This window comes from Oncorhynchus masou, unplaced genomic scaffold (assembly GCF_036934945.1).
Source record: "Oncorhynchus masou masou isolate Uvic2021 unplaced genomic scaffold, UVic_Omas_1.1 unplaced_scaffold_1095, whole genome shotgun sequence".
NCBI lineage: Eukaryota > Metazoa > Chordata > Actinopteri > Salmoniformes > Salmonidae > Oncorhynchus > Oncorhynchus masou.
Genome location: NW_027000668.1, coordinates 42,062 through 67,112, shown reverse-complemented (window position 1 = coordinate 67,112; position 25,051 = coordinate 42,062). Strand labels below are relative to the sequence as shown.

The 25,051-nt window shown below is 46.1% G+C and overlaps 1 protein-coding gene across 1 annotated transcript in view; it reads left to right on the top strand.

Annotated features, from left to right (window-relative positions):
- LOC135529100 (serine/threonine-protein kinase WNK1-like) overlaps positions 1-25,051 on the top strand; it is a 123,763-nt gene that overhangs the window by 57,316 nt on the left and 41,396 nt on the right.

Here is a 25,051-nt window from a genome sequence, read left to right as displayed (position 1 = left end):
GCTCACCTGTGTTACCCCGCAGGTATAGAACCAAATATCATCTCTGCCCGGTCTGCGTTTCCCTGCAGGTATAGAACCAAATATCATCTCTGCCCGGTCTGCGTTTCCCTGCAGGTATAGAACCAAATATCATCTCTGCCCGGCCTGCGTTTCCCTGCAGATATAGAACCAAATATCATCTCTGCCCGGCCTGTTTCCCTGCAGATATAGAACCAAATATCATCTCTGCCCGGCCTGTGTTTCCCTGCAGATATAGAACCAAATATCATCTCTGCCCGGCCTGCAGTTTCCAAATATCATCTCTTCCCGCAGTGTATAGAACCAAATATCATCTCTGCCCGGCCTGTGTTTCCCTGCAGTTATAGAACCAAATATCATCTCTGCCCGGCCTGTGTTTCCCTGCAGGTATAAAACCAAATATCATCTCTGCCCGGCCTGCGTTTCCCTGCAGGTATAAAACCAAATATCATCTCTGCCCAGCCCCATAGAGGAATTAGAGTAGGGATGGGCATGAGTAATGGAGTACTCCAACTGACTCAATCTTTAACCAGAGATCATATTTTTCTCAAATACTATAAGAGTTATTTGGTGGAATTTGTCTGGATGACAACGTTAATTTGCTTTGATTCTCGTGTTCCATTTGTACATATGTGGGACACAACACATTTACCAAGCCAAATATCACACAGGTCTGCTCCCTTTTTCCCTCCATGTCTCACTCAGTGGCTTTCAGACCGCTCCCTCTACATGCCTACAGAAATAAATGCCTATAAAAACGTATCTAACTGATGGCATACACAGGCTCCATTCCTTGCCAAATGATGACAGTTTTATCACAATTCTTTAATGCGCTGCAGTTTTGGAATGATTGCGTAAAAATTAATCAGTTGCTATTTGGTATTTAATTTAAGGTTGGGCATGAAGTTAAGGGTTAGGTTTATAATCAGATTTTAAGAAGCATAATTGTAGAAACGGGCAGGGTTGATGACTTTGTGGATGTCGTAACTAGCTTCAGTGATCGGCTAGTGGCATTTAGAATGGGTTAGCCCAGGCTAATATTACCCCCTAAACAGACAGGATCCACACTGAAAATATGCAAAAACATTTGATAAAGACAGAGCGTATTTTCATCAGAATCATTCATCTTAGGCCTTCTCACCAAAAAGATGTCCTGACTGTAATTCATCCCCCCAGGGTTCAATGTAGAGGTGTTAATCCAAATCAAATCAAATCAAATTTTATTTGTCACATACACATGGTTAGCAGATGTTAATGCGAGTGTAGCGAAATGCTTGTGCTTCTAGTTTCCGACAATGCAGTAATAACCAACAAGTAATCTAACTAACAATTCCTAAACTACTGTCTTATACACAGTGTAAGGGGATAAAGAATATGTACATAAGGATATATGAATGAGTGATGGTACAGAGCAGCATAGGCAAGATACAGTAGATGGTATCGAGTACAGTATATACATATGAGATGAGTATGTAAACAAAGTGGCATAGTTAAAGTGGCTAGTGATACATGTATTACATAAGGATGCAGTCGATGATATAGAGTACAGTATATACGTATGCATATGAGATGAATAATGTAGCGTAAGTAACATTATATAAGGTAGCATTGTTTAAAGTGGCTAGTGATATATTTACATAATTTCCCATCAATTCCCATTATTAAAGTGGCTGGAGTTGAGTCAGTGTCAGTGTGTTGGCAGCAGCCACTCAATGTTAGTGGTGGCTGTTTAACAGTCTGATGGCCTTGAGATAGAAGCTGTTTTTCAGTCTCTCGGTCCCAGCTTTGATGCACCTGTACTGACCTCGCCTTCTGGATGATAAAGGGGTGAACAGGCAGTGGCTCGGGTGGTTGATGTCCTTGATGATCTTTATGGCCTTCCTGTAACATCGGGTGGTGTAGGTGTCCTGGAGGGCAGGTAGTTTGCCCCCGGTGATGCGTTGTGCAGACCTCACTACCCTCTGGAGAGCCTTACGGTTGAGGGCGGAGCAGTTGCCGTACCAGGCGGTGATACAGCCCGCCAGGATGCTCTCGATTGTGCATCTGTAGAAGTTTGTGAGTGCTTTTGGTGACAAGCCTAATTTTTTCAGCCTCCTGAGGTTGAAGAGGCGCTGCTGCGCCTTCTTCACGATGCTGTCTGTGTGAGTGGACCAATTCAGTTTGTCTGTGATGTGTATGCCGAGGAACTTAAAACTTGCTACTCTCTCCACTACTGTTCCATCGATGTGGATAGGGGGGTGTTCCCTCTGCTGTTTCCTGAAGTCCACAATCATCTCCTTAGTTTTGTTGACGTTGAGTGTGAGGTTATTAGGTTATAATGAGGTTATATTATTATATAATGATATTAATCATTATATAATGAGGTTATAATCTATGTACAACTGGATTGGCGTCCACCTGTCCAATCAATTGAATGTACAACATGATTTGGAAAGGCTAACCACCTGTCTATATAAGGTCCCACAGTTGACAGTGCATTTCAGAATAAAAACCAAGCCACGAGGTCGAAGGAATTGTCTGTAGAGCTCCAGGACAGGATTGTGTGAAGGCACAGATCTAGTGAATGGTAGCAAAAAATGTCTGCAGGTCCCCAAGAACACAGTGGCCTCCATCATTCTTAAATGGAAGATGTTTGGAACCACCAAGATTATTCTTATAGCTGGCCGCCTGGCCAAAGTGAACAATCAGTAGAGAAGGGCCTTGGTCATGGAGGTGACCTAGAACCTGGTGGTCACTTTAACAGAGCTCCAGAGTTCCTCTGTGGAGAAGGGAGAACCTTCCACAAGAACAACCATATCTGCAGAACTCCAACAATCAGGCCTTTATGGTAGAGTGGCCAGATGGAAGCCCCTCTTCAGTAAAACGCACATGACAGTCTGCTTGAAGTTTGTCAAAAGGCACCTAAAGGTCCCTGATCATAAGAAACAAGGTTCTCTGGTCTGATGAAACCAAGATTGAACTCTTTGGCCTGAATGCCAAGCGTCTGGAGGAAACCTGGCATCATCCCTACGGTGAAGCATGGTGGTGGCAGCATCATGCTGTGGGGATGTTTTTCAGCGGCAGGGACTGGGAGAATAGTCAGGAACGATGCAAAGGTCAAAGATCCTTAATGAAAACCTGCTCCAGAGCGCTCGTGACCTCAGACTGGGGGCGAAGGTTCACCTTCCAACAGGACAACAACCCTAAGCACACAGCCAATGCCATTTCGGACACATTAGTCTTTACATCTGAAACATTCTTCAGCTGAACCATCCAGACGTGCTGCTGGCAGAGACTACTCAGAGGCTCTCAGACCAGGCCAGGAGAAGATTCTATTGGCTGCTTCAGTTGGGTCCACTGAGGGCTGCATCTGGTTTTATCGTGGGGGCCTGCCTGGCCTGTCTGTTATTATCTGGCAGCTCGGGTTGCTCCAGTTACACACCTCACTTTACAGTGGCTGGGCTGAAGGTAAATAAAGGAGGTCAACTCTTGAAACTCCCTCTAGGCTGAAACTGGGCTGTAACTTGTTTGACTCGTTGTGGACACTGCTTTTAAACAGACTTTTCCTTTGTGTGCCCATATAAACAATCAACGTTCTAAATAGCCTAACCCAGCTTAGAAAACATCAGATTTCTTCATAGATTGTCCTGCTGCGTTCGGGTTTAGTCTTGGGGCAAGTGGGTACTAGTCTGAACTTTCATTTGAACTTTTATTTATAAAGCAAGGCTTCATTTAAATGGCCAGCCAGGCATATACATAGATTTAGCCTAGAAAAACAAATCATACCCCTCCCCTCCCAATAGCCCAACCACATGAATCAGTGCATGTGCTCTACACAGTGACATTAAGGTCCTAAAACTGAAGAAAACAATCCTCCCTCCTCATACTCAGTCTTCTACTCATTCTGCCCCACATGACTCTTGCTTTCTTCATTTCACTCTTTTCTCTCTCTGTCTCTCTATGTGTGTGTGTTTTCTTGAACCCTTGTAAAGCCCTGCCAGTGATGTAATCTGTGTGTTGCTGAAAGCAGCAGGCAGCACTGGGGCAGAGAACTGGGCTAACACTGTTCATTTGTTATTCAGCGTCTGTAAAGAGGCTGTATGCTACGGTATGTATTCACTAGTGGGCTTATAGGACTATCTGATCCACTGTAACAGTGGTTTTTAACCTTTCTCTGTTACTGGACCAGCAGCTAAATGTTGCTCTGGTCCGCAGTACCCCTGAAGTACCCCCTCGTGTGGATTTTACCAGTTGACCTATGGTGTCATGAGTCTTCTCATGTACCCCCCGTGGATTGTCCAAGTGCCCCCAGGGTCCTAGTAGCCCTGGTTGGGAATCACTGCTGTACTACAGGATGGCGTCATGGAGTGTTCCTCGTGTCCTCACCTTTTCCCATCATCCCCCACAATGCCAGGATGTAAATGGTCTATGGATTTAGGCTTAATAGTCATAGTTAACTTCAGAACATAAATAACTCCGGCACCTTTACAGGGCATTCGGAGAGTATTCTGACCCCTTCCCCTTTCCACATGTTGTTACCTTACAGCCTTATTCTAAAATGGATTAAATACATGTTTTACCTCAATCTACGCACAATACCCCATAATGACAAAGCCAAAACAGGTTTTATACGTTTTTGCGCCTGAATTAAAAATAATAAACCGACACCTTATTTACGTAAGTAATCAGACTCTTTGTTATGAGACTCAAAATTATGCTTCAATCGATCATCCTTAATGTTTCTACAACTTGATTGGAGTCTGTGGTAAATTTAATTACGGTGAAGCGTGGTGGCAGCAGCATGTTGTGGGGATGTTTTTCAGCGGCAGGGACTGGGAGACTAGTCAGGATTGAGGGATAGATGAACGGAGAAAAGTACAGCAGTCCTTGATGAAAACCTGCTCAAGACCTCAGACTGGGGTGAAGGTTCACTTTCCAACAGGACAACGACCCTAAGCACACTTTAAGACAACGCAGGAGTGGCTTCTGGACAGGTCTCTGAATGTCCTTGAGTGGCCCAGCCAGAGCCCGGACTACGAACATCTGTGGAGGGATCTGAAAATAGCTGTGCAGCGAAGCTTCCCATCCAACCTGACAGAGCTTGAAAGGATCTGCAGAGAAGAATGCGAGAAACTCCCCAAAAACAGGTGTGCCAAACTTGTAGCGTCATACCCAAGAAAACTCAAGGCTGTAATTGCTGCCAAAGTTGCTTCTACAAAGTACTGAGTAAAGTGTAATATTTCACTTATTTATTTTAACGTGTGTGTGTGTGTGTGTGTGTGTGTGTGTGTGGAAAAACAACAACAATTTAATCCACTTTAGAATAAGGCTGTAACTTAAAAAATATGGAAAAAGTTAAGGGGTCTGAATACTTTCCGAATGCCCTGTACATTGATGCGTTAACTGAAATGTTTTTATGTGCACTGTTCCAGTCAAACTGACAGATACTGTAAATCTCTGGTCTGTGCTTAGTTGGAAGAGGCTCCCCGCTAGAATCCATTTAGACTCAATTCCACCATGCCATGCCAACTCTTGTTTATGAAATTGTCCTCTCTCTATGACATGTGCCTCAGATTTACTGACTGACTGTCACTTGGAAACTATGTTGCTGAGCTGATCACACTGTGTGTTGTCACCTGTTGTTGTAATAACATGTGGGGTGGCCCCTCCCCTCCTCACCCCTCCTCTCCCTTCCTCACCCCTCCCTTCCTCACCCCTCCCCTCCCCTCCTCACCCCTCCCCACCCTTCCTCACTCCTCCTCTCCCCTCCTCTCCCCTCCTCTCCCGTCCTCTCCCCTCCTCTCTCCTTCCTCACCCCCCCTCTCCCTTCCTCACCCCTCACCCCCTCCCCTCACCCCCTCCCCTCTCCCTCCCTCCTCTCCCTTCCTCACCCCTCCTATCCCTTCCTCACCCCTTCTCAACCCACGCACCAAGTGTGTGACTGTTCTGTGACAATTCGCAATTCAATGCATGCTGTATAGAACACCAATACAGCGCAACATAGAAGTCAAAGGTCACCATCAGTTAGGTAGGTGTGCCTGCAATTGGCTCTGAAGTACAAGTCAATACAAAGTACAAAGTAATCCTCCCTGTTAACAGGTTGGACATCTTTACTCTGCTACTCAATAGGCACACACTGCGTTGTGGTGCAGCTATGCTATCTGCTGTGATATCCATTGTATAAACAGTCTCAGAGATAATTGCTCTCAGATGGTACTGTGTGATAATTGTAAAAGGTTTCACTTTTCCTAAAGAATGGATGTTAAACTGAATCATTGAGTCAGTGTAAGAGATCTGCCCAAGGCGTTCATTACTCGACACTGTATCTGTCAGACTATAGTATTAATATGTCCTGGAATGATCTCCATTCTTCCTTTGTCTTTCATTATCAAAATGTTAGCAGAGCGGGTCTCTCTTTTGTTTCAAACGACTAACTTCTTTCTCCCTGTTTCTCTCTCTCTCTGTGTCTCTGGCTCTCTGTGTCTCTGGCTCTCTGTGTCTCTGGCTCTCTGTGTCTCTGGCTCTCTGTGTCTCTGGCTCTCTGTGTCTCTGGCTCTCTCAGTCTTGGGCTCTCTCGGTCTCTGTGTCATGCGTATATATATTCATATCTCTGTAGTTAAAAGTAAATCCTTTGAACGCTCCCCTTTACCCCCTTAATCTCTCTCACACACATGTGAACCAGTTGATTAGATCCAGGTGGTGTGTTCCCAGGGTTCACATAGAGGTGATCAGGAGCTCAATAGGACAGATCACATCCTCCTAGGTGCCCCACAGTAGAGAGAGAAGTAAATATATAATCTTTCATGTCCATCACTTAAGTGAGTTAAGACTGTGTTTATCTCCTTTGAGAAGGACTGCGTAGGGTTTCGTTATTTTCAACTTTGCTTTAACGTTGATGCTACCCGAGCTCTGGGCTTTGAGCTGTGGGCTTTGGGCTGTGGGCTGTGGGCTTTGAGCTGAGGGCTTTGAGCTGTGGCCTGTGTGTTTTGAGCTGTGAGCCTATGCCACTGAGAATGATTACAGATCTAAAAAGTGAAGGAAAAACTTGTTGATTTATTGGTTCCAACACTAACAAAGTGTTTTCTGTCTTCCATGTGCTGTTGCTGTCGTTGACGCTGCTGTTTCTATCTTACCAGGTAAGCACATACATCTATATTTTGGCTAGTAGAAGTGTGTGTGTGTGTGTGTGTTTCAGCCAGTGTGTGTGTGTTTCAGCCAGTGTGTGTGTGTTTCAGCCAGTGTGTGTGTGTTTCAGCCAGTGTGTGTGGTTATGTGACCATCTCAACTTTTGTTGTTTACTGTCAGGAGGGAGACGCAGTGCTGCCAAGCTCTTTATTTTAGGGCTTCAGTAGGAGAGAGAAGCTCTGTTGGGTGTGTGTACACTCTGCACAGCACGTCTCCAGCCCTCACAGGGACTGTACATGTACGGTAGTATGCCGCATGGCTTCTGCCTGGATTTCCTATTTCCTTCCATTTGGTTTTGCTGAAGTTGTTCCTCGCTGATTTAGCCTATTGTCTTTGTCCACTAAACGTGTTAAATTCAACCAGCAAGCCTGGGTTTTGACTGCTGAGTGAGTTTGATATGTTCACACCAACTGGTATGTGGCAACGCCATAGTCTGTGACAGAAACTAACACTCCTACACAGTAACATTACCCCACCTGTGCTGCTCATCTCCCTCTCTCCCGTAGCCCGCGGCGGCAGAGTGACCCCCCCCCCCATAGCCCGCAACGGCAGATTGACCCCCACCATAGCCCGCAACGGCAGATTGACCCCCACCATAGCCCGCAACGGCAGATTGACGCCCCACCATAGCCCGCAACGGCAGAGACTCTCCTCCCCATAGCCCGCAACGGCAGATTGACCCCCACCATAGCCCGCGGCAGATTGACCCCCACCATAGCCCGCAACGGCAGATTGACCCCCACCATAGCCCGCAACGGCAGATTGACCCCCACCATATAGCCCTCTGCGGCAGTGACACCCCCTTCCCCCCAATAGCCCGCGGCGGCAGAGTGAACCCCCCATAACCCGCGGAGGCTGTGACACCCCCCCCCCCCCATAGCCCGCGGCGGCAGTGAACCCCCCATAGCCCGCGGCGGGAAGTGACCCCCCCCCCCATAGCCCGCGGCGGCAGTGACCCCCCATAACCCCCCCCCCCCCATAGCCCGCTGTGACAGTGACCCCCCCATAGCCTGCTGCCTGGCATTCCAGATAGTTTCAGATGTTCTCTGAACCTCCTTACAGGCAGTGTGTCTGTTTCTGAAATGGTACCCTGTTCCCTATGTAGGGCACTACTGTTAACCAGGGCCCACAGGGCTTTGGTCAGAGTTAAAGCGTTATCTAGGTAATAGGGTGCCATTTTGGATATAGCCTATGTGCTTTGCCTCTATAGGGTGATCAGGGGCTGGGGCTGCAGGAAGATGGAGAGAAGTCGGTCTCTGATTGTAATTGGTTGACAGGTCTCCACTCTCCATGGCTATTTGCCGCTATCTCTGTAATTGTTGCACAATCTGATATGTGTTTTGGGGGAGGGGTAGACGGGTGCCTTGGGGGGGGTGTGTTGAGCCATGCACATTCCTTTCCTCCAAGGTGTTATCTGTAGGAATTCACACCCAGGCTTTATGACAGGGATTATGACCATAATGATCGCAGAACAGCCATATAATTAGAGCATGACCGACATTATTGGCCGATTTTATTAGGCTTTTACAGATGTATTTGTATCGTTGTTTCGTGCACCAGAAAGGACCAGTATATAAGATGTGGAGAACACGCACCGCTGTGCCATTGGCATCTTTTGTGATTGATGCTTTTCCTTTTTAAGTGACAACCACCAGAATTGAGTGGCTACAATGTACAATCGATGTAAACACAGGACACATTTTCAATGTATTGGTATTTAGCTGTGTCATTGTTTTCCTGCTGGTTAGCATGAGGCAGATCAGTCTTCAGCACCCAGGCAAATTGTCTTTTCAGCTATCAGTGCAGTCGGTCGCATATATATATATATATATCGCATATGAGATTTGTTCTTGCATTTTAAAAGGCCCACTTGTGACTCCAACTGATATGTACAAAGAAAACTTTAGTGCTAAGGTGTTTATAAACCACCACTTCTATCAGTCTAGGTGGTTATAAACCACCACTTCTATCAGTCTAGGTGGTTATAAACCACCACTTCTATCAGTCTAGGTGGTTATAAACCACCACTTCTATCAGTCTAGGTGGTTATAAACCACCACTTCTATCAGTCTAGGTGGTTATAAACCACCTCTTCTATCAGTCTAGGTGGTTATAAACCACCACTTCTATCAGTCTAGGTGTTTATAAACCACCACTTCTATCAGTCTAGGTGTTTATAAACCACCACTTCTATCAGTCTAGGTGGTTATAAACCACCACTTCTATCAGTCTAGGTGGTTATAAACCACCACTTCTATCAGTCTAGGTGGTTATAAACCACCACTTCTATCAGTCTAGGTGGTTATAAACCACCACTTCTATCAGTCTAGGTGGTTATAAACCACCACTTCTATCAGTCTAGGTGTTTATAAACCACCACTTCTATCAAACCACCACTTCTTGGTTATAAACCACCACTTCTATCAACTTCTATCAGTCTAGGTGGTTATAAACCACCACTTCTATCAGTCTAGGTGGTCTAGGTAAAACCACCACTTCTATCAGTCTAGGTGGTTATAAACCACCACTTCTATCAGTCTAGGTCTAAACCATAGGGGGTATTTCCTTTTTTTTCTCAAACCACAAGTTTCCGGCACATAAATTCTATGGTTTTCTTTTCCCGGTGGTCATTGGTTGCGGTGAAAGACATTGTTTTACAGTTAGTGTCATCAACAACAGTAACTCTTGACAAGCCAGATCCTGTGTTCCTGTGGCTTGTTGTTTCCACTTGGTGAAGACAGTGAAATGAGCAGCCTAGTTTATGAGGATAACTCCCCTTGTCTCCCTGTATCGCCCAGCGGTGCCTGGAGACAGAAAGTAAAGTGCTGTATAATTTCCCTGCTGTGTCATTGTGTGGTTTCAGCCTGAATAAGAAATAAAGGAATATTATAAGGATCAGTTCAGATTCCCAGTTTGACTAGTCAAAAACTGAGTCCCAAATGGCATCCTATTTCCTTTATAGTGCACTGCTTTTGACCAGGAACCACAGTTCTCTATATAGGGAATAAATAGGCTTCCGTTTGGGACACATCCTAGAGCTCGGGATCTGGATCCCATTTGAAGGAAACTCAGAAAAGTCAAACCATGGCCTGCTGATAATTGTTTACATGCCTGTAGTGCTTGTATCTGATATCTGAGATCACATTAAGTGGACATGGACCTAATGCCGCTTTTGTGTTGAACCAGCTTCACTCACGCCTTTTGTCTTTTCAAAGTACTCAGGAACGTTTTTAACAATTTCAATGTGTTGTTTTACAAGATTTGGGTGGAGAATAAATGGGTACATGAAAGACAGATGTTGAGAAAGCTGTGTGTGTGTGTGTGTGTGTGTGTGTGGTGTGTGAGTGAGAGAGAGAAGTTATGATGGTGGAGGTGTGGTCCTAGTTTCTTTTCCATCAGTCAAAACCTCGAACTTTCACACATTCACATAAACTCATAGTGTTCAAAACATTAAGGACACCTGCTCTTTCCATGATATAGACGATCCAGCTGAAATCTGATCCCTTATTGATGTCACTTGTTAAATCCACTTCAGTCAGTGTAGATGAAGGGGAGGAGACCAGTCTAGGTGTTTATAAACCATCCACTTCTATCAAAAACCACCACTTCTATCAGTCTAGGTGGATGGGGGAGGGTTAAGCCTTGTGACAGCTGAGATGTGGATTGTGTCTGTGTGCCATTCAGAGTGTGAATTGGCAAGACAACAGATTTGAGTGCCTTTGAATGGGTTATTGTAGTAGGTGCCAGGTGCACTGGTTTGTGCCAAGAACTGCAACGCTGCTGGTTTTTTCATTCTCAACAGTTTACCGTGGGTATCAAGAATGATCCACCACCCAAAGGACATTCAGCCAACATGACAACTGTGGGTCAACATGCTTTCGACACCTTGTAGAGTCCATGCCGGACGATTTGAGGCTGTTCTTAGGGCAGGAGGAGGGAGGACTCCATATTAGGAAGATGTCTTTAATGTTTTCTACACTCAGTGTATGTACCCTGTTACAGCACTCTGTCATGCTCAGTGCTTCAGTCATACAGGTTCAACTCCACGACACGTCTCTTCTTTCCCCCAATAAATATAATCCACACAAGTCTAGAAACCCAAAAAAGGAAACGCCAATGACTACTACAATACACCCCCTTTGACCGACCGTACCAGTCAAACGTTTGGACACACCTACTCATTCCAGGGTTTCTCTTTATTTTTTATTGTTACATTGTAACTATGAAATAACACATATGGAATCAGTCTGTCTCACTGGGGGGGTGGAGGTACAGGAACAGCCCTGACCACATCTCATGTCAGTCTGTCTGCCAGTCTGTCTCTGTCTCTCTGCTACTAGCCTCACTAGCCAGTCTGTCTCTGTCTCTCTGCTACTAGCCTCACTAGCCAGTCTGTCTCTGTCTCTCTGCTACTAGCCTCACTAGCCAGTCTGTCTGTCCCTTATTGATGTCTCTGTCTCTCTGCTACTAGCCTCACTAGCCAGTCTGTCTTGTCAGTTGGCCAGTCTCTGTCTTCTGCTACTAGCCAGTCTAGTCCAGTCTGTCTGTCAGAACTGCCAGTCTGTCTCTGTCTTCTCTGCTACTAGCCTCACTAGCCAGTCTTCAGTCAACATGTCAGTGTGGGTCAACTGTCTCTCTGCTACTAGCCTCACTATGCCAGTCTGTCTCTGTCTCTCTGCTACTTTAGCCTCACTAGCCAGTCTGTCAGCACTCTGTCTCTCTGCTACTAGCCTCACTAGCCAGTCTGTCTTTCTGTCTCTCTGCTACTAGCCTCACTAGCCAGTCTGTCTCATGTCTCTCTGCTACTAGCCTCACTAGCCAGTATGTCAGTCTGTCTCTCTGCTACTAGCCTCATCTCATGTCAGTCTGTCTGCCAGTTTGTCTCTGTCTCTCTGCTACTAGCCTCACTAGCCAGTCTGTCTGTCAGTTGGTCTCTGTCTCTCTGCTACTAGCCTCACTAGCCAGTCTGTCTCTGTCTCTCTGCTACTAGCCTCACTAGCCAGTCTGTCTCTGTCTCTCTGCTACTAGCCTCACTAGCCAGTCTGTCTCTGTCTCTCTGCTACTAGCCTCACTAGCCAGTCTGTCTCTGTCTCTCTGCTACTAGCCTCACTATCCAGTCTGTCTCTGTCTCTCTGCTACTAGCCTCACTAGCCAGTCTGTCTCTGTCTCTCTGCTACTAGCCTCACTAGCCAGTCTGTCTCTGTCTCTCTGCTACTAGCCTCACTAGCCAGTCTGTCTCTGTCTCTCTGCTACTAGCCTCACTAGCCAGTCTGTCTGCCAGTTGGTCTCTGTCTCTCTGCTACTAGCCTCACTAGCCAGTCTGTCTGTCAGTTGGTCTCTGTCTCTCTGCTACTAGCCTCACTAGCCAGTCTGTCTCTGTCTCTCTGCTACTAGCCAGTCTGTCTCTGTCTCTCTGCTACTAGCCTCACTAGCCAGTCTGTCTCTGTCTCTCTGCTACTAGCCTCACTAGCCAGTCTGTCTCATGCTAGCTAGCTCAGTCAAGCTGTGGGTCCAAGCTAGACTACTCAGTTATATCTGTAGCGAGGTCGACCACTCATTAGGCAGTAGACTATAATATCCTCCTCCTCTGACCTCAGCTACTCAGATACACCAGATACCAAACACAGCCACAACCGGATACCAACCAAACATATGTGACTTTCTATTCAGATTTCTGCCACCCTACATCATGGATGTGACCATGGTGTTCCCAAGCCTGGCCTGGCTCTTTGCTTTGGGAGGCTGGGCCCCTTGTTAAAGACAAGGCAGGAAATAAGTCAATCAGAGAGAGAGAGAGAAAGCACTGACAGCACAGTCATTATGTAGCCCACACTGCTGGGTGGTGGGACCTCATGGTGGCTTTCTGTTATCTCCGTCAGTGGTTATGGGGAGGGCCTTTAGTTTTTTACAACCACTCAACCTCACCCACCAAGAGTCTTAACTAGTTACATGGCTTTAACTAACTATAACTCCAGGGCCTAACTAGTGTCTTTAACTTGGGGAGTATTTCAGCTACTCCTAACTAAGGGGAGATTTACAGGCTGAGGGTCCTGGGTGGCAGCTGGGCCACAGCCACCATGTGACACAGAGGGACTATGTCAACTCTCCAGCTCACTGCTACTCAGCAGCTGTTCTCTCACTATGGCCATGGTCAGAGCTGGCCTGGGAGTGGACCACAGCTGAAAAGTATCTTTGTATCGTTCCCATAGATACACACCCCCGTCACCACCACAGCCAAATACTTCGCCTTTCCTGTAGTTTTACACACTCATACACCCACTCTCTCTCTCTCTCCTCTCTCCCCTCCCCTCCCTTCCCGAGACACACACATGTTCCAGAGGTGATCCGTGTCTGGGTGGCAAGGCTGATCTCAGTCAGTGAACGTGGCCTCCACACACTGCCAAGTACTAACACGCTCCAACCTCTACCATATGGCACCAGCTTTGCCATTCCTACTCTACACTGGTCTTTAATGGTGTGTGTGTGTGTGTGTCATGAGTTTAACGATAGCTTGTCATCGATGGAGAAAGTAAACACGTCTTGGTGAACCTCATGTTGCGTTCCTTCACATTGTTTAAGTTTCTGATGTTTGTCAGTCATTTATTTTTGTTGTCGTTGCTGAGCCTGACAGACACACACACACCTACACTCTCGTTCCCCCTTGCACTGTGTTTGAGGGGCAGCCATGGAAACTAGGGAAACTGTCTTAATGAGTCCATTTGGCACTGATGGATGTTAATGTGGCAGCGTTTTAAATTATTTTTATTTTTTTACAACCAAATGTTAATTGGATGTTATAGAAAAACACCCAAATGCATCCTTTTAGAAACGACAAAGCTGTTTCGCGATGCAGATCTTTCGATGTTGTACACATGAAATGGTGTCATTCCAAACTTGATCCGCAATGTTATATCCCCTTTTGCGCGACTAAAGCCGTTCCCCGTTCCAGCTGTTCTATTCTCCATGTAACCTGCTGCTGCAGGTAACTGCCAAAATAAAGGGAACACCAACCAATGTGCTTTCGCATTGATCCTGCAAGTGTGTGAAACTTCCTTTGGTAAGCACACCATGCTTTCAATATACTTTGTATCCCTCATTTACTCAAGTGTTTCCTTTATTTTGGCAGTTACCTGTAGAATGGATAGAGAGGTGTTGCTCGAGTGCCAGCAAAATGCAATATAAAGTTCTGAATGACACAATTTCATGTGTACACCATCTAAAGACCGACCTCTCGGAACAACAAGCAGAACGGCATCTCGGAACGCACAACTCGTCAGTCCTTGTCACAGATGGGCTATTGGAGCGACCACTCTGAGTTCCTCCCCTATCAACTAAAAACAAGAAGAAGCAGCTCCAGTGGTCGCGCTTTCACCAACACTGGACAATTGAGGAGTGGTAACATCGCCTGGAACATGACAGTGAGTTCAGTTTACTTGAGTGGCCTGGTCAGTCCCCAGTCCCCAGATGGAACGGGCTGTTGGCTGCATAAATGTACCGCCGTCCAATCTACAGCAACTGTGTGATGCCATCGCATCAGCATGGTCCAACAGCCCTGCGGAACTCTTCCGACACGTTGTAGAATGCCCCGGAGAATTTGGAATGTTCTGGAGGCAAAGGGAGGTCCGACCCAGTACTAGATATGTGTACCTAATAAACTGTCTGAGTTTTCTATTCTCTCGTTTCCCCCGACAAACTTTTAAAAATGAAGTTCCTGGTTCCTTTCCCACATTTGTCAGATCTCAAATAAACTTTGAAGGATTTGTAGGTCAAAGCAAAAAGGGCCAAGGAAACAAAAGACAGAAAAAATAGTTCTCAACTTTCCAGTTGGATGTCTCTACTAGTTTCCCGTCTTTGAATGTTTTCTTTCTTTGGCAGGCTAAATCTCTCTCTCTAAAGCCTCTATACACTTGAACCAGGTCTTTGTGCTGTGATGAGTTAATCCCTGTATTATCTTAGAAGGGCTGTGAGCTCAGTGTGTTTAGCTGCTGTACAGTGTGGAGGGGTCCAGTGGTAGGCTGGTAGCATAATGGAGAGGCCCTGTATCAACTACCCGTACCCCTCCAGAACTAATGTGACATTACCAGTGGTCTCTGAGGCCATGGGTGCCTATTCACAAACCGTCTCAGAATAGGAGTGCTGATTTTAGGAGCAGTATTTCCCTATAAGACCATAATGATTAAATGGACAGGGAGGGCCTGATGCTAGATGGGCTTTGAGGACCTGCCGGGGGAACAGCTGTGGGAGTGTTGGTTAATCACGAGCAACACTAGACTGTACCGTGAAGGGGCACGGCCCCAGTACTACAGATGAAAGGTAACCGAACCACAGCCCAGTACTACAGATGAAAGGTAACCGAACCACAGCCCAGTACTACAGATGAAAGGTAACCATGAAAGGTAACCACACAGCCCAGTACTACAGATGAAAGGTCACCTAACCACAGCCCAGTTCCTCAGATGAAAGGTAACCGAACCACAGCCCAGTACTACAGATGAAAGGTAACCGAACCACAGCCCAGTACTACAGATGAAAGGTAACCGAACCACAGCCCAGTACTACAGATGAAAGGTAACCTACAGATGAAAGGTAACCACAGCCCAGTACTACAGATGAAAGGTAGGCCCAGTACTACAGATGAAAGGTAACCGAACCACAGCCCAGTACTACAGATGAAAGGTCACCTAACCACAGCCCAGTACTACAGATGAAAGGTAACCGAACCACAGCCCAGTACTACAGATGAAAGGTAACCACAGCCCAGTACTACAGATGAACCACAGCCCAGTACTACAGATGAAAGGTAACAGTACTACAGATGAAAGGTAACCTAACCACAGCCCAGTACTACAGATGAAAGGTAACCGAACCACAGCCCAGTACTACAGATGAAAGGTAACCTAACCACAGCCCAGTACTACAGATGAAAGGTAACCTAACCACAGCCCAGTACTACAGATGAAAGGTAACCTAACCACAGCCCAGTACTACAGATGAAAGGTAACCTAACCACAGCCCAGTACTACAGATGAAAGGTAACCGAACCACAGCCCAGTACTACAGATGAAAGGTTACCTAACCACTACATACAGCTGTTCTGATAGAGATCTGAAGATGGTGTCTTCAAAGCCAGTTGTTTTGAAGGTGTGTTTTTGGGAGGGTCCCCATTACGTTGCTCAAGTCAAGTGTTTTTTGGGCCTATTGTTTCATCTAACAATTGAAAAGATAAAACATGGTCTGGCTTGGATTGGATGACCAGTTTCTGTAGTTACCAGTGACGTGCTTCCAACCAGATGCAGCTGCAGTTACCCACATGTATAGACATTCAGTGGGCTTTCAACAGCAACTGGTGGTGCCATTTTGGGCCGTTGTGCATTTGACCCATGTGATCCCTTGTCTTGCTCAGCGATTTATAAAATGTCTGGAAGGTCTGACGCAAGGGGAACTGTTATCCAGCGCTCTCTTTGACCTCTGATCTGGTATTTTAAAGCTGAGGATTGGAATGGCCGGATATAGAGCCTCGAAAGACTCCTGACTGACCATTTATGCATTGAAATTGTGGGCTACACGTCAAGTGAGTCCTCTCATTGCTCGTCTTTCAAGTTGAAAAGCTTCCATTGTTCATTTAGGGTCAAATTGAAATGTCTGCCTTCCATTGCACACAGCTCAGGAAAATTAAAGGGTCATCCCAAAATAATATCCGTCTTAATCGTTAAATCTTTGAATTACTGTAATTGAATGTGATTTGGACACAAAGCGAGATGTTGTTGGAGCTAAGCTGTTACTATCAAGGCCACATCAGGATCTCCAGGCGTCTTGTCAAGTCTTGCAGAACAACAAAGTTCTAACATGGAAGTGGGCCGTAATCAGGAGCTTTATGAGGAAGTGATTTTCAGATTTTCTCCTGCAAATTACAGATTAGCCATTGTGTCCATTTATTGTTGGGTTACGGATTCAGAGGAGAGCCCAGATTTATCCTGGAAAGTTCTCATTACTAAGATTCACCAGTCAGGTGATGGCTTTACTGCTAACAGGATGCTTGTGGGACTTAGACCATGGGCAGCTTTAGGGCTCACAGTAGACACCTGTTCAATGAAGGATACAGTTGTCCTTCAAATGAAATGAAGAACTGTGATGGAGACATGGTCTCCCTTCAAAATGAGGATCACTGTCTGAATTCACAGGGAGAGTTATTTTATTTTTCTATCACTTGAGTTCAGTGTCCCTGTTGGTGGAGAGTTGATTAAACCCTGCTTGATTCATAGAGGCTGTCAGTCATAGGCAAAGACTCATCTCTGGCTGCTGAATACTGAGTCAGTCCATATGCTGCTTCATCTATCCCAGGACAGTCATTTATGTCAGTTATCCCTCCTCCTCTTTCTCCTCTTGTTGAGCGGAGTGGGAGAGGGGAAGCGGAGTGGGAGAGGGGAAGCGGAGTGGGAGAGGGGAAGCGGAGTGGCAGAGGGGAAGCGGAGTGGCAGAGGGGAAGCGGAGTGGCAGAGGGGAAGCGGAGTGGCAGAGGGGAAGCGGAGTGGCAGAGGGGAAGCGGAGTGGCAGAGGGGAAGCGGAGTGGCAGAGGGGAAGGAGTGGCAGAGGGGAGAGAGGGGAAGCGGAGTGGGGAAGCGGGGGGGAAGCGGAGTGGGAGAGGGGAAGCGGAGTGGGAGAGGGGATCGGAGTGGGAGAGGGAAGCGGAGTGGGAGAGGGGAAGCGGAGTGGCAGAGGGGAAGCGGAGTGGCAGAGGGGAAGCGGAGTGGCAGAGGGGAAGCGGAGTGGCAGAGGGGAAGCGGAGTGGGAGAGGGGAAGCGGAGTGGCAGAGGGGAAGCGGAGTGGCAGAGGGGAAGCGGAGTGGCAGAGGGGAAGCGGAGTGGGGAAGCGGAGTGGGGAAGCGGAGTGGGAGAGGGGAAGCGGAGTGGGAGAGGGGAAGCGGAGTGGGAGAGGGGAAGCGGAGTGGGAGAGGGGAAGCGGAGTGGAGAGGGAGACAGTCTTTTCTTACTGCTTTCTGATGAGGGATGGACAGACCGAGATGGAGGAGAGAAGAGGAGTGGAGACACCGGCCCTCCATTCCAGTCAGCCAGGCCTGTCTTGGGGAACAATAGAGTCTGTCTCTGGGCGACACTGGTGCGCCTCAGCTCCAGGGAACAGCTCATCCGTCAGACCTCCTGACCCCCAGGATGGTGCCCAGCGGCAGGCAGGAACATGCACTGAGGATGCCTTGTTGTTGGCTACATTCTGAATGGCACCCTATTCTCTATGTAGTGCACTACTATCCCCACAGGACTGGAAGTGCACTATAAAGGGAATAGGGTTCTGTTTGGAATGCATTCACACTGAGGGCGCCTTGTTTATGCCCTGACCCAGATACACTCAGACCCTGCAACACACTGGCTCGCGTCCCAAATGGCTCTGTATTTCCTACTTAGGGCTCTGATCTAAAGTAGTGCACTATGTAGGGACTAGAGTGCCATTTGGGATGTATCCAGTGTCTCTGACACACACCATAGATCATGTTCAAAGCACAACGTTAAAAAGGGGCATTATTGTGGCTTAGGCTGCCTTTTGAAATTCTTTACCCATTAGCCTTCATTTTCAGTGAAGCTATTTATAGCCCTGTAGTGCAATCTTTGCACTCTAGCAAGTAGTATTTATTTATTTATTTTAAAGAGGATTGCCAAGGATGCTTTGCACTGGTAACATGGAAACCACTCTTTGGTTAAGTCGCAGCAGACTAGGATTTGCAAACATGTGCGGTGCCTGGATATGAGGGCAGATTCTCAGACACTCATAAAACAGGGGATGCCGTAGTAATCCTGATGGTTTTCAGCTTCTGGGTGAGTGTCTGAGTCCCAAATGGCACTATACAGTGCACTACATAGGACATAGTGAGCCATTTGGGACTGAGTCTGAGCTAAAGCTCATTACCGTGGCAACTCTGTTGACTTTGTTCTATGGAGAAGAGCAGGCGATGGAAACCCTCTGTCTCTAATTGATGCAAATAGTTTTTGAGGATGGAGGCACTTTGAAACTGTAAACACTGGTGATATCAGTACTGTGACCCAAATGCAACTCTATTCCCCATAAAGTGTGCTTCTTTTGATTGGAGCTCTCTGGGCCCTGGTCAAAGGTAGTGCACTATATAGGGAAAATAGGGTGCCATTTGGGATGATATCCGGGGCTGAAGAGCTTTGTTGAATTATGCTAAGGGTTAGTGGATAGCCCCAGAGTTCTGGGCGGACGTTACGTGGCCTCGATCAGGCTGTGGTGGTCAGGTCTAACCAGGAGGAGGGAGGATAAGTCCCAAATGGCATCCCATACTTTGTCTAGAACCTTCTGGTTCCCTGGTCAGATGTAGTGCACAATAAAGGGTTTAGAACACCTCCCAGAGACATCCAGGTCTAATGGTTGTGTGTGTGTGTGTGTGTGCAGCCTGTCGGACAAATGGCAAGTCACTCGTGACTCATCTGTTATGGAGGCTCTGAATAAATTCCTCTAATTTTCTCTGATTCAGAAGCTGCATGCTTACTCAATATTTAGATGATTTTATGTTGTATGGATTTGTATTCTGCTGTTGCTACTCAGGCTGTTGCTAGGCCCTAATTGGCTGATTTTCATGCTATGAGGAGCCCTGAACTAGACCTGGGACGATACACCGACCATACTGACCACTTATCACAGGCATTTTGCTGATGGTGTTCATTACGATAAGTAGCCGATACTAGAGGAATGTGTAGTTTGAAGTGAAGTAAGTTTTAGTAACATCGGTGATTGTTGTTAATCAAACTAGTGGTTTTAAAGGCTGATGAAAAACAACTGTGGTGCACATGATCATTTTCGCATCAATTCAGGCAAATTCTTACTTTCAATGACGGCCTACCCCGGCCAAACCCGGACGACACTGGGCCAATTGTGCGCCGCCCAATGGGACTCCCAATCAGGGCCGGTTGTGATACAGCTTGGAGTCAAACTGTCTAGTGACTCCTCTAGCACTGAGATGCAGTGTCTTAGACCGCTGTGCCACTCGGGAGCTGCCTCTAATCCCAGCCAGTTTCTCTGAAAAGGCTTTAAAAACAACACCAAGATGGAGATGATCCATCCTACTCCTGAAATACATGGGCTGTGTTCCACATGGTGCACTAATCCCTACATTGTGCACAACCTTCCCCATGTGGTGCCGTTTAGGAAGTATACATTAACCGGTTGGTAGGCAAGAGGCACCACACTGGTGCCCCCCCTAGGGGCAGGATGACTGAATTGCAACCACATGTAGTTTGGGGTTTGAGACCCACAAGGTCTTAGTTAAGGCAATCTGTGAAGTGCTGATTGACGGGAAACCAAAAACCTTGAGCCCCTGCAGAAAGAACAGGAAAGACAACGAGACCACAAGTTTCCTTCCCTAATTGGAAGCCACTGTTGAAGTGTCTGTTTATAGAGTTCTAAGAATCCCGTTTGTGAAAGTTACAGTAGGTTCTATGTCCGCTTTGTATTTACTAGCTCTTCTCAAGTAACTCTTATTCAAAGCAGATGTCCTGCTGCTCCTGCTGCTGCTGCTTGTTCTGCTTTGCAAATTCTCCTTTTTTCATTTCCTCTCTTTTCTTCTTCTCTCGTTTCAAACCCTCTCAAGATCCTCAACCGTGACTGGCTGATCTGAGGGGTTGGAGGTTTGTGAGCTCTGCAGGAGAGCACCAACCAGAGAGATCCAGATCTGAAGACAGCACTGTACACACAAACTGTTTGTTCCAAATTGCACCCTATTCCCTACATACTGCACTACTTTGGTCCTGGGCCCATATTTAACATTTATTTTAACAGGGAGTCCCATTTTGAGACCAAGTTATTTTGCAAGGGAGCCCTGCATAGGGCTAGGGTCAATAAATAGTAGTGCACTATATAGGGAGCCATTTGGGACTCATCCCTACACAGTGGACCTTTTCACTTGGCTTGTAACTGTAGACCGCTGGGCACCAACTTTCACTGACCCAATGTCTGTACTTTTTAGGACTTAAGTCCACATTAACTGACAGAAAGACTGAAGGGGAAGTAGGCTAACTCCTATGACTAGGCAGTTGACCAAGTGTGAACTGAAGATAGTTTTGTCATAGTCGGTCATTTGAAAAGGTCATCAGCCCTCCTTTTGGTAAATAACAAACTAGGTCTATAAGGATTTTTTTGAGCCAATGATCTGAACTTCAGGCCATTTGGAACACAGCCCTCCTGTTTCCATCATTGTTGCCTAGTTCCAGAAATAGCCGAGACAGACATAGAACTGTCACTGCTGCTAGAACGGATTTTAGTCTATTTGAAATGTCCTGAAAACGGAACAGGAAAAAAAGTTGGAGGAATGAGGGTATTTTTTAAGTTGACGAGTCTCTTATGTCTGCAGCAGATGCAATGGAGAGAGAGTCTAGCCTCATAACTCAACCAGTCACGAAAACCAGCATTGTCTGAATGTCTAGAATGAGAGATTCCTCTTCCTGTTCATAACTTAATAAGACTCCAGTTCTCCTACTCGCCCCTTTTCATGTCTCCTCACTCAAACACGCGATAGCCTACCTCTGTAATATCTTTCTGCCCAGAGGGAGGGTGAAGGGTTAATACTTGTTTTGATGGTACAGGGGAATTGGTCATGGGGGGGGGGGGGGCATTGCATTGCTACATTAAGTGCTGCTGGGAAATAGAGTGGTAGGCTTTGTCAGCTAGTCACATGACCAACCCTGAGCCTGTCTTTCTGTCCATCAGGGGGAAAACACCACACACACACACACACACACACACACACACACACACACACACACACACACACACACACACACACACACACACACACACACACACACATATTTATTCATCATCATCAGTGGAGCCAGATAAGCTGATAAACCAGCCTGCCTCTCCTCAGTACAGTTAATGTGGGCTGAGTGATATAACCATCAACAGTCCTGGTAGTACAGGTTCCCAGGCCACTTTCAGGATGTGTTGGAATGGCACCGTGTTCCTATATCGTGCACTGCTTTTGACTCCAGTAGTGCTGAGTGATTAACCCGAAATACAGTTTTTAAACAACTCGTTTGCCACAGTTGGTTCAATTATTTGAATTCCATTTTGTTTTTTTGTGTTTTTTTTCTGTGAGCTCAATGCACACATTGCGCTGCAGTTTCTGTAGAGATAAATGATCATGGACCAACAAGTCAATTTCCCAACCTGCGTAGGGAGTTGTAGTTTCCAACAGGCCAATATTCTACATAGTTTAGCGCAGAAAATTGGATTATTAACTACAATGACCATAATTCATTGCACGGCTACTTTTCCAGTTTATTTTACGCCTGCTATGTAAGAGACAGAAGAATGAGCATTCAGGAGAGGATCCATAGAGAGCAGTTTCTTTGAGGTATTGGTATTTTGTTTTTTACCCTCGCTGATTAAAATAATCAACTGATCATCAAGCTGTGTAGTGTTGGGGCAAGTAACTAAACGTGCACCGCTTGGGGTCCCGAGGCCCGAGTTTGGGGAAACTCTGCTTTATTTACATTGAACTACTAATAGTGATTTAGTCAGACGAGAGCCCTATAGAGGTGGTTTAGTCAGACGAGAGCCCTATAGAGGTGGTTTAGTCAGACGAGAGCCCTATAGAGGTGGTTTAGTCAGACTAGAGCCCTATAGAGGTGGTTTAGTCAGACTAGAGCCCTATAGAGGTGGTTTAGTCAGACTAGAGCCCTATAGAGGTGGTTTAGTCAGACTAGAGCCCTATAGAGGTGGTTTAGTCAGACTAGAGCCCTATAGAGGTGTTTTAGTCAGTGGTTTAGTCAGACTAGAGCCCTATAGAGGTGGTTTAGTCAGACTAGAACCCTATAGAGGTGGTTTAGTCAGACTAGAGCCCTATAGAGGTGGTTTAGTCAGATGAGAGCCCTATAGAGGTGGTTTAGTCAGACTAGAGCCCTATAGAGGTGGTTTAGTCAGACTAGAGCCCTATAGAGGTGGTTTAGTCAGACGAGAGCCCTATAGAGGTGGTTTAGTCAGACTAGAGCTCTATTGAGGTGGTTTAGTCAGACTAGAGCCCTATAGAGGTGTTTTAGTCAGACGAGAGCCCTATAGAGGTGGTTTAGTCAAACTAGAGCCCTATAGAGGTGTTTTAGTGAGACTAGAGCCCTATAGAGGTGGTTTAGTCATAAGGTGAATTCACCAATTTGTAAGTCGCTCTGGATAAGAGCGTCTGCCAAATGACTTAAATGTAATGTAAATGTAAAAGAGCCCTATAGAGGTGTTTTAGTCAGACTAGAGCCCTATAGAGGTGGTTTAGTCAGACAGCAGCTCTATAGAGGTGGTTTAGTCAGACTAGAGCCCTATAGAGGTGGTTTAGTCAGACTAGAGCCCTATAGAGGTGGTTTAGTCAGACAGAGCCCTATAGAGGTGGTTTAGTCAGACTAGAGCCCTATAGAGGTGGTTTAGTCAGACCCTAGAGGTGGTTTAGTCAGCTCTATAGAGGTGGTTTAGTCAGACTAGAGCCCTATAGAGGTGGTTTAGTCAGACTAGAGCTCTATAGAGGTGGTTTAGTCAGACTAGAGCCCTATAGAGGTGTTTTAGTCAGCTCCCTATAGAGGTGGTTTAGTCAGGCTAGAGCCCTATAGAGGTGTTTTAGTCAGACTAGAGCCCTATAGAGGTGGTTTAGTCAGACTAATTTGTAGCTCTGGATAAGAGCGTGGTTTGACTTAAATGTAATGTAAATGTAAAAGAGCCCTATAGAGGTGTTTTAGTCAGACTAGAGCCCTATAGAGGTGGTTTAGTCAGACAGCAGCTCTATAGAGGTGGTTTAGTCAGACTAGAGCCCTATAGAGGTGGTTTAGTCAGGCAGCAGCTCTATACAGGTGGTTTAGTCAGGCAGCAGCTCTATACAGGTGGTTTAGTGAGACTAGAGCTCTATAGAGGTGGTTTAGTCAGACAGCAGCTCTATGGAGGTGGTTTAGTCAGACAGCAGCTCTATGGAGGTGGTTTAGTCAGACAGCAGCTCTATAGAGGTGGTTTAGTCAGACAGCAGCTCTATAGAGGTGGTTTAGTCAGACTAGAGCTCTATAGAGGTGGTTTAGTGAGACAGCAGCTCTATAGAGGTGGTTTAGTCAGACAGCAGCTCTATAGAGGTGGTTTAGTCAGACAGCAGCTCTATAGAGGTGGTTTAGTCAGAAAGCAGCTTTATAGAGTTGGTTTAGTCAGACAGCAGCTCTATAGAGGTGGTTTAGTCAGACAGCAGCTCTATAGAGGTGGTTTAGTCAGACTAGAGCTCTATAGAGGTGGTGACTTAATTAAATAATAATCATCAAAAACAAATTTAATCAAATCCAATTTGATTGGCCACATACACGTGTTTAGCAGATGTTATTGCGGGTGTTGAAATGCTTGTGCTTCTAGTTCCAACAGTGCAGCAATATCTAAAAAGTAACATCTAGCAATTTTTCTTGTATTTAATGTCAACATCAAAAAATATCAAAACCAAAAATCTGGATAATTCTTTTTAACAAACTTATTTTTTAACCAAGCGAAGTAGTGCTCTGGTCTAAAGTAGTGGGAATATAGGGCTCTGGTCTAAAGTAGTGCACTATATAGGGAATAGGGCTCTGGTCTAAAGTAGTGCACTATATAGGGAATAGGTTGCCATTTGGGACATGACTTTCTGTCATCGCCTGCTTCCTCTGAGGATTGTTTAATTGGTCTGCAGTATTCTCCACTGCACTCTTCGAGACATGGCTGTTTCCATTGAGGCCCCATTTCATGTGTGAGACTGATAAAACTCATAACTTCCAAACATGGTAGTTTCTTCACACTCCAGGCTAAATCAAGTAGTCAAGGCAACCATGAGTGACATTCATATTTAAACAGTGATGAGGGG